The sequence below is a fragment of the Ornithodoros turicata genome, chromosome 6 (genome assembly GCF_037126465.1).
Source record: "Ornithodoros turicata isolate Travis chromosome 6, ASM3712646v1, whole genome shotgun sequence".
NCBI classification, from domain to species: Eukaryota; Metazoa; Arthropoda; class Arachnida; order Ixodida; family Argasidae; genus Ornithodoros; species Ornithodoros turicata.
The window spans coordinates 54,082,418-54,089,360 of NC_088206.1; the positions used below are offsets into that span (position 1 = coordinate 54,082,418).

Consider the following 6,943-nt stretch of genomic DNA (forward strand, 5'->3'; position numbering starts at 1 on the left):
CTTGCGTCCTGGAAAAAGATCGCAAAACAGAAAATGATGCCCAAGATAAGGGCAGTTTCGATAGCGTCACCGGATACATTTGTTTTTGTTGTTTCTGCAAGTTAAGATCATCTTCGACGCATGAGGGGGCCCTGTGCTCCTTCACCCTCTCACATTGGGAGTGAAGGGAAGACTCTTCTCTGGAAATGCGCAATGAACAAAATAAAGAAAAAAATTGTGCTCCTTCACGAATTTATTGCGGACGGATTTTTGTTCTGAAAACTGCTACGGTATCAGGTAACCGAAGGGACCAGATGTTCTCATTGGGGCAACTTCGTAGCTTTTATAATTCAAAAGTTATTTATTGAAAGTTAATTAGGACATTGCCTTAGGAGTTTGCTGGTGCCCTCTTAAGGAGTTCCCTTCAGCGTATGCTATATTGAACTGACTTCATCTTGAAAAAAGTGGGTTTCTGGAACGTCTGTAAATAGCTTATTTGGGAAGCTATACATGTATACAAGGAGCAAGAGTGCAAAAACTGCCACGTAGAAAGTGCCCAGTACATCTGTTCTTGAGGAACACCATCCCCTCGGTAGCCACTGGGTCACACGAGACATATTCAATGGTTCTACCAAATGAAAAGCACCGCAAATAATGTAACTATTAACGATACTGCAAGAAAATGTTAAATGCACGTGATGACATGTGGTGTTGGAATCTGCGATCCTGGTTGTTTTTCGCGTCCTGAAATCCCCGGAGTTTCCGAAAAATCGGGAAGACAAAGATTTGGGGACCCGATGAGAGTACTGCAAGCCTGTACTGTTAGCGCAATCGCCACGCAGAATGGTGGCAGAGTATGACTGGCGGAACTGTAGGCAGAGTGAGCAGCCTTCACATTATATTGCACAACGGACAGGTGGCTGCAACTAGGGGCCCGACGCGAAATGCACACGAGCTGTGGGAACAGAGGATTGTTTCAGATGCATGCATCCCTGGACTGAAACTACAACGAAGTGATAGAATGCGACGCAAAGTGTGCTACAGGTATCACGAACTACAAATGCACGGCGGTCATTAGAACGTCGATCTGAAGCGAAACTGCAGTTTCGCTACCAAAAAGCTGAGAAAGGCATATGCAGCAGTGGGACTCAGAACGTCTGCTCCATCACTCATGTTTTCCCATCATAGAAGCTCACTTGTTGCACCTGTTCTTTGTGCTAAAGTGATGTTACTACGGAAGGTAATGCACATCAACGTACCAACATTTCCAGAAAGCCGTCATATTGTGTCAAGGAAACAGCTAACGGGGGAACTCGAAGCGGGAGCGAGCGAGCGCGATACGATGATCACGATAGCAATCGTCTGTCTCACAATATCGTAAATCCGTGAGTGAATGCGATTTTTTCGTATTTACAGTATAATCATTCACAAAACCACAAACATGCACCTGTAAACCAAACAAAAAATGAATCTTATAATGTCAAAAGTAGAAAGTGACGGAATGACGAACATTTAATCCCACTTGCACTCACTATACATTGTACTATTCCATTCATCACATTCGGAAACAGTCTTTGAGAGCAACAACGCAAGAGGCGTACGCCTTTTTTGTGACACTTATGCTGTTCATAATTGTCACAAAAAGGCGTACGCCTCCCGTTTTCGACAAACCAACCGTTTCGACATAACGATATCATTCGAGATGATGGTTGGCTAGGAGTGTGCTATACGGTGAAGTTCATTTTTAAGAGTGTAGGTGGTAACTACAGAAGTTACCACCTTTTCACAGCCTTTTTTTTCTTCTTAGAGTGCGAGACGACGAGAGACGACGATACTAAAGAGTTTTGATACATCGTACACTATCGCTTTTGCGTACATAAGGGATATCGTGGTGGTTCTACGCACTGCAAGAGGGTCGTTATGTTTTGCGCGTGCGCCGAACCACCAACACTAGTGGTTTTGGTATATCGTACGCTATATCGCATTTGCGTACATAAGTGGCAGCGTGGTGCTTCTGCGCAATGCGCAAAGCTCTGCTTCTGTCTTGCGCGTGCGCAGAACCACCAACGCTATCCCTTACGTACGCAAAGGCGATAGCGTACGATGCACAAAAACTCTCTATTATCATGAGCGACGCTCGCGACGTTGAGATGAGCACAATTTCTAATTCGGTTGATATGACTGTTCCTCGATGTTAAGAATCCCTCTGATTTCGACTGAAATCAACACCACTAGTGTACCACTTGTAAAGTTTCTAGTGAAAATCGGAATAATTGTTTACTTGCTTGTGAATGATTTGATATCAAGGCTATTTGTAGCTTTAATTAAGGAACTATTATGATAGTATTCATTAGCTTTGGTATCTGTTTGCGTGTCGTGCATATTACTTGTTCTCTCACGGCATTCACGATGTCTAATTTTTTTTCTTATTTCAGCTCCTCAGTCACCACCGCCGAGTTGTATGTATTGCGAATTTGTTTATTTGATTGGATAATAGTATGTGAATTCTTTTCAGATGTGCGTGGCTACTTACGCTATTGTTTGCAGTGTAAGCGATGATACTGTGTCCTACGAATCGTTTAAAAAATATTTTCGTTCTGTATCCAGCGTGGTTGGATCCCAACTCGCACAACATTGGTAATCTTTGATAGTGTATTTATAAATCATTCGAAAATGTTTTCCTTCTCTAGATCTTCCAGGCCACTTCTATGGAGTTAATGAAGGTCTGCAGGAGAGGATGCCTAGATGCCTAGACTATAATTATGATGTGTTTTGGATGATCTACAATTATGGTAAATCGAAAATAAAATGGGAATACTTCCCCAAAATCTATGTGTAGCTATTCATGCTATCTCGAAGGACTGTGTGCTGTCTTGTCTCGTGTTTTTCATTTTCTCTTTTTCAAGTGTGAAGGTTTCTGTCCAGTGAAGGTTTGTGTTTTTCTCCTTCACTCAATTGGCATTCCAAATGGCACTCTTCCCAGCACCATTGGTATTACAATTGGCAATAATAAAATATCTTGAGCGTACATTTGTTTATGACTAATCTTTGCATGTGTGCATGTCGGCGCTCAGGTGGCTGTCTGATGGCGAGGGTCATTGCTCTGGTATCTCACATTGGTAGATAAAAGACCGTGATAGGTAGAACTCCCTTCTATCCTACTGGCATGTATTCTGGGGATGAGCGTCCTTCGAAGAAGTCCTTCGCCATACTTACGTCCATACTATGCGTGCCTGTAGTACTCCATAACCTGTTCGCTTTCAGATGTTCCTGCTAGCTTATCTGTAAATATCTTTGCGAATTTGTTCATTGCATTTAGCTGCCTTTGCCATCAAATTACCAAATTTCAACCTTAATATGGCTCTTTACCTTCTCAACTTCACGAGCTAATCTGTAACCTACCTTCTCATCAACGCAGACTACATACAGGCTGTTCTTTTTTTTTTTGTTTTTTTTTTTTTGTTTAGCTATAAGAACAGCATAGATACCATATTGCCGGTGGGTTATACGGCATTCTGGTGAACATTCTCTCGAATAGCGTATGTAGCTACTGTGTGACTACTTACCTAAAATTCGTTAAATAACTCATGGATTATAGGAGGTTATGGGCAAAACTGAGACAGCAGAATGAAAGCATCTCTATTTTTTTAAATTCTCAAACGGGCAGGTGCGTATGTGTACAGACTAAAAGAAAAGGTAAAAGGACAGTTAAAACTATCATGTGCAAATATCTACCAGAAGTAAACAGGCTTGGAGGATTTCAGAAGCAGCCGAGCTTCCACTTCCGAGCAGTACGCGGTACATCCATGCACTCTATAAGAATAAAGGGTGTGAAAAGGTGGTAACTTCCATACACTGTTAAAATAGAACTTCACCACATAGCACACTCTAAGCCAACCACCATACCGAATGATATCATTCTGTGTCATGATTTGTTCAGGAGCAGCCTATATGGGACAAGCATAATGTGTCCCAGATAGGCGCCTCCTCCCATTTTCATCAAATAAGGACACAGAATGATATAATTTGGAATGACGGTTGGCTAGGAGCGTGCTATGTGATGAAGTTCTGTTTTAACAGTGTAGTTACCACCAAGGTCACCATAGCGTCTGAGAAAGGGTGTAAAAGGGTGGTAAAAGCAATCATCATATATCCAAATTGCTACAGAAAGGCGTATGCCTCCCTCGCTCACCCAATCAGAAGCGATAACCCTATCACTCGTGGCAACGGTTGGCGGACAACGTGCTATGCTGTGAAGTTCTGTTTTGAAAGTGAGGTAGCAGGTAGAACTTTGCAAGCTTTTAGGCACAACATATGCGACAACTATTACCTCTTGAAAGGTGTAACTGCTCCACCCTTGTTTCTAAGAGTGTACATTGGACAATAGAGGCTGTGACATAATTTCCGCTGACAGGGCGCGCTGTCGCCCTCACAGGAGATCGGAGTAAAGAAGAACTCAAAGCTGGTTTCTGCGATCCTGTCGGTACCAAATTTGACACTTTAGACGTTTGTGATTCCATTCGCTACGAGGTAGTCCTTATCTCAGCTATGTGTTATGTGAATGATACTAGGTTGCACTCTTAAAAATGAACTTCACCGCATAGCACACACATAGCCAGCCATCGTCTCGAATGATATCGTTATCTGCCCTGATTTGTTGAAAACGGGAGGCGTACGCCTTGTTTTGTGACACTTATGCTGTTCATAATTGTCACAGAAAAGGCGTACACCTCCCATTTCCAACAAATCAGGGCAGATAACGATATCATTCGCGATGATGGTTGGCTAGGAGCTTGCTGTGCGGTGAAGTTCATTTTTAAGAGTGTGTATCTGCAGTAGTATAGTACTGCATACTGACTCCGTATCGCTCTCAGTCAATCTGGTATCAGCGACGTGACATCAGCCACTCCAAAGGAATCGGACGATTGGCTTATCGTGTTTTCCAACACTTTGTAAAACTTCTACGTTCTGATAAGACTCGCTATTGCATCCACCTTATGAGCTCCGTGAGTGCAGATGGTTCTGTGAGAGCACCGTGTGCTGCCTTATTTCTCCAGCAAACCATGCAAAAGTAAAGAAATCACACCTTCACTACAGTTATCGCTTATCAACAACAAAGAAGTTCGCTGACGCGAGTTACGGGGAGGTTTCAGGAGATCGTCGTGCCTGTGGATCTGGAGGAAGATAGAGTGACAGGTGCGCACATAGGTGGTAAGTGGCATGAGAGAGTAGCAGCAGCGCGCGGGGCAGGGGAATCAAAAAGAAGCCGCACATTAGGGAGCTTTAGCACATCGGAAGTGTTCCAGGGGAACAACCAAAGACAACAACCGGTGCCGCAATAGGTTAACAAATGAGGGTGAGCAGTGTGACGTCACAAGGACTCCAACGCCTCAAGAGCGCGTTTTTTTCATTACCTTGATTCCCTGTTGCTTGTATCATTACAATAATTAACGGTTGAACGTGATGAGCTGCAGAAGTGTCGAAATGAGGGGAAACTACATGTGGGAACCACAGAACATACTAAAAAGACAGCAGACCGAACGAATATTACTGAAACTTCTTGTCAACCACGAGACATCCCAAGCAGCACACCATCATTGGTCCAGTATCGGTCCAACATTGGCAGTCAATATAAGTTACATATGGTCCAATATTGGCCGTGCAACAGAGACCGATATTGTGCCAATAAACTGCCAATATTGGTCCAATGTTGCAAGCCCGTTGTATGCCAATGAAAAATAGGGATGATCTGTAGCTATAGTAACTTCCATACCACCCTTGTTTTAATTGGTTTTAATATGCATCACGACGACAGGAACGCGTCATATTACAAGTCATTTTTGCTTTTGATTACTTTGTTATATTTTTGTGTAGATACTCAAACTTTGTCATCGGCGGAGCGCAGTGGTAAGATAGTAAGACAGAATCAATGGCAATGTTAACAAATTTTATGCATAACCCGCACCTGGTGTAAAAGGGAGCGTAACTCTCCTGCGACGGTGAGGGACATACGTCTTAGCAACTAACAATCGATCTGTAATTATTCGAGGCGCTAACGTACAACAGCAGTGTTCATCCCCATCAAGAATTGTGTTTTTTATTCGAACTGCCGCCTGCACTGTCGTTATCTGCTTCGCCGCCCATAAACCCGATTATTTTTGTGCGTGACGTGAGGCGTGTTACTCGAGTAATTTTTAGCAGCATATGGACCATACAAATCAGAACTAGTTGTTGCCATAATATTTCGTGGGACCACAAGTTATATTTTATTAATACTATTCTGGTTTTTTCACTCACATAACGCATTTTGGAAATATCATAGTACAGCCATGTTTCACCCGGGATTACCAATAGAGTGCCAGTGAAGGTGCGTTGGTTGAAAGCTGGCTCCATTGGCACTTTGGTTTAGTGGCAAACCGATGTAACGCCAATGAAGCGCCATCTTTCATTGAGCAACCCCAGAACGTCATTATATGGGTGGCATGACCTCAAACTGCAATAACAATGGTATTCTGGTTATTTTCTAACATGGATGTTCAGTTTTGTACACTTCCGGTTTAGCAAAGATAACATCAATAGAGCTAATAAAGCGCCATTTCTTGGTTTTTCACTGGCTTGATTTGGCCTCCTTAAGCCCAATTAAATTGGCATAGTGCCAATATTGGACCAATATTGTGAGCTGTTAGTAGTATAGATATAGACTGTATAATTTTCGAGCGGCATAAGAACCGAGCGGCATAAGAACCGAGCGGCACAAGAACCGAGCGCTATAACGGCCTCTTTTTTCTAATCCAAGATGGCCGATTCTAAGCCAACACAATCCAGTTCTAAGCCAACACAAGCCAAATCCAAAGCCATCTGATTGGCCACCATTAGCTCCGCCCACTTCACACGTTGATTGGCCCATGCTAAGCCTACTGATCTTTGATTGGTTGACCGTAGCTCCTTCATGCTAATTAATTGG

The 6,943-nt window shown here is 43.0% G+C and overlaps 1 long non-coding RNA gene across 1 annotated transcript; it reads left to right on the top strand.

Annotated features, from left to right (window-relative positions):
* The first annotated feature begins 354 nt into the window (after positions 1-354).
* LOC135398062 (uncharacterized) lies at positions 355-2,811 on the top strand. Its single transcript, XR_010423979.1, has 3 exons — positions 355-2,438; positions 2,495-2,527; positions 2,670-2,811. It is a non-coding gene; the product is annotated as an uncharacterized LOC135398062 (long non-coding RNA).
* Positions 2,812-6,943: the final 4,132 nt, after the last annotated feature.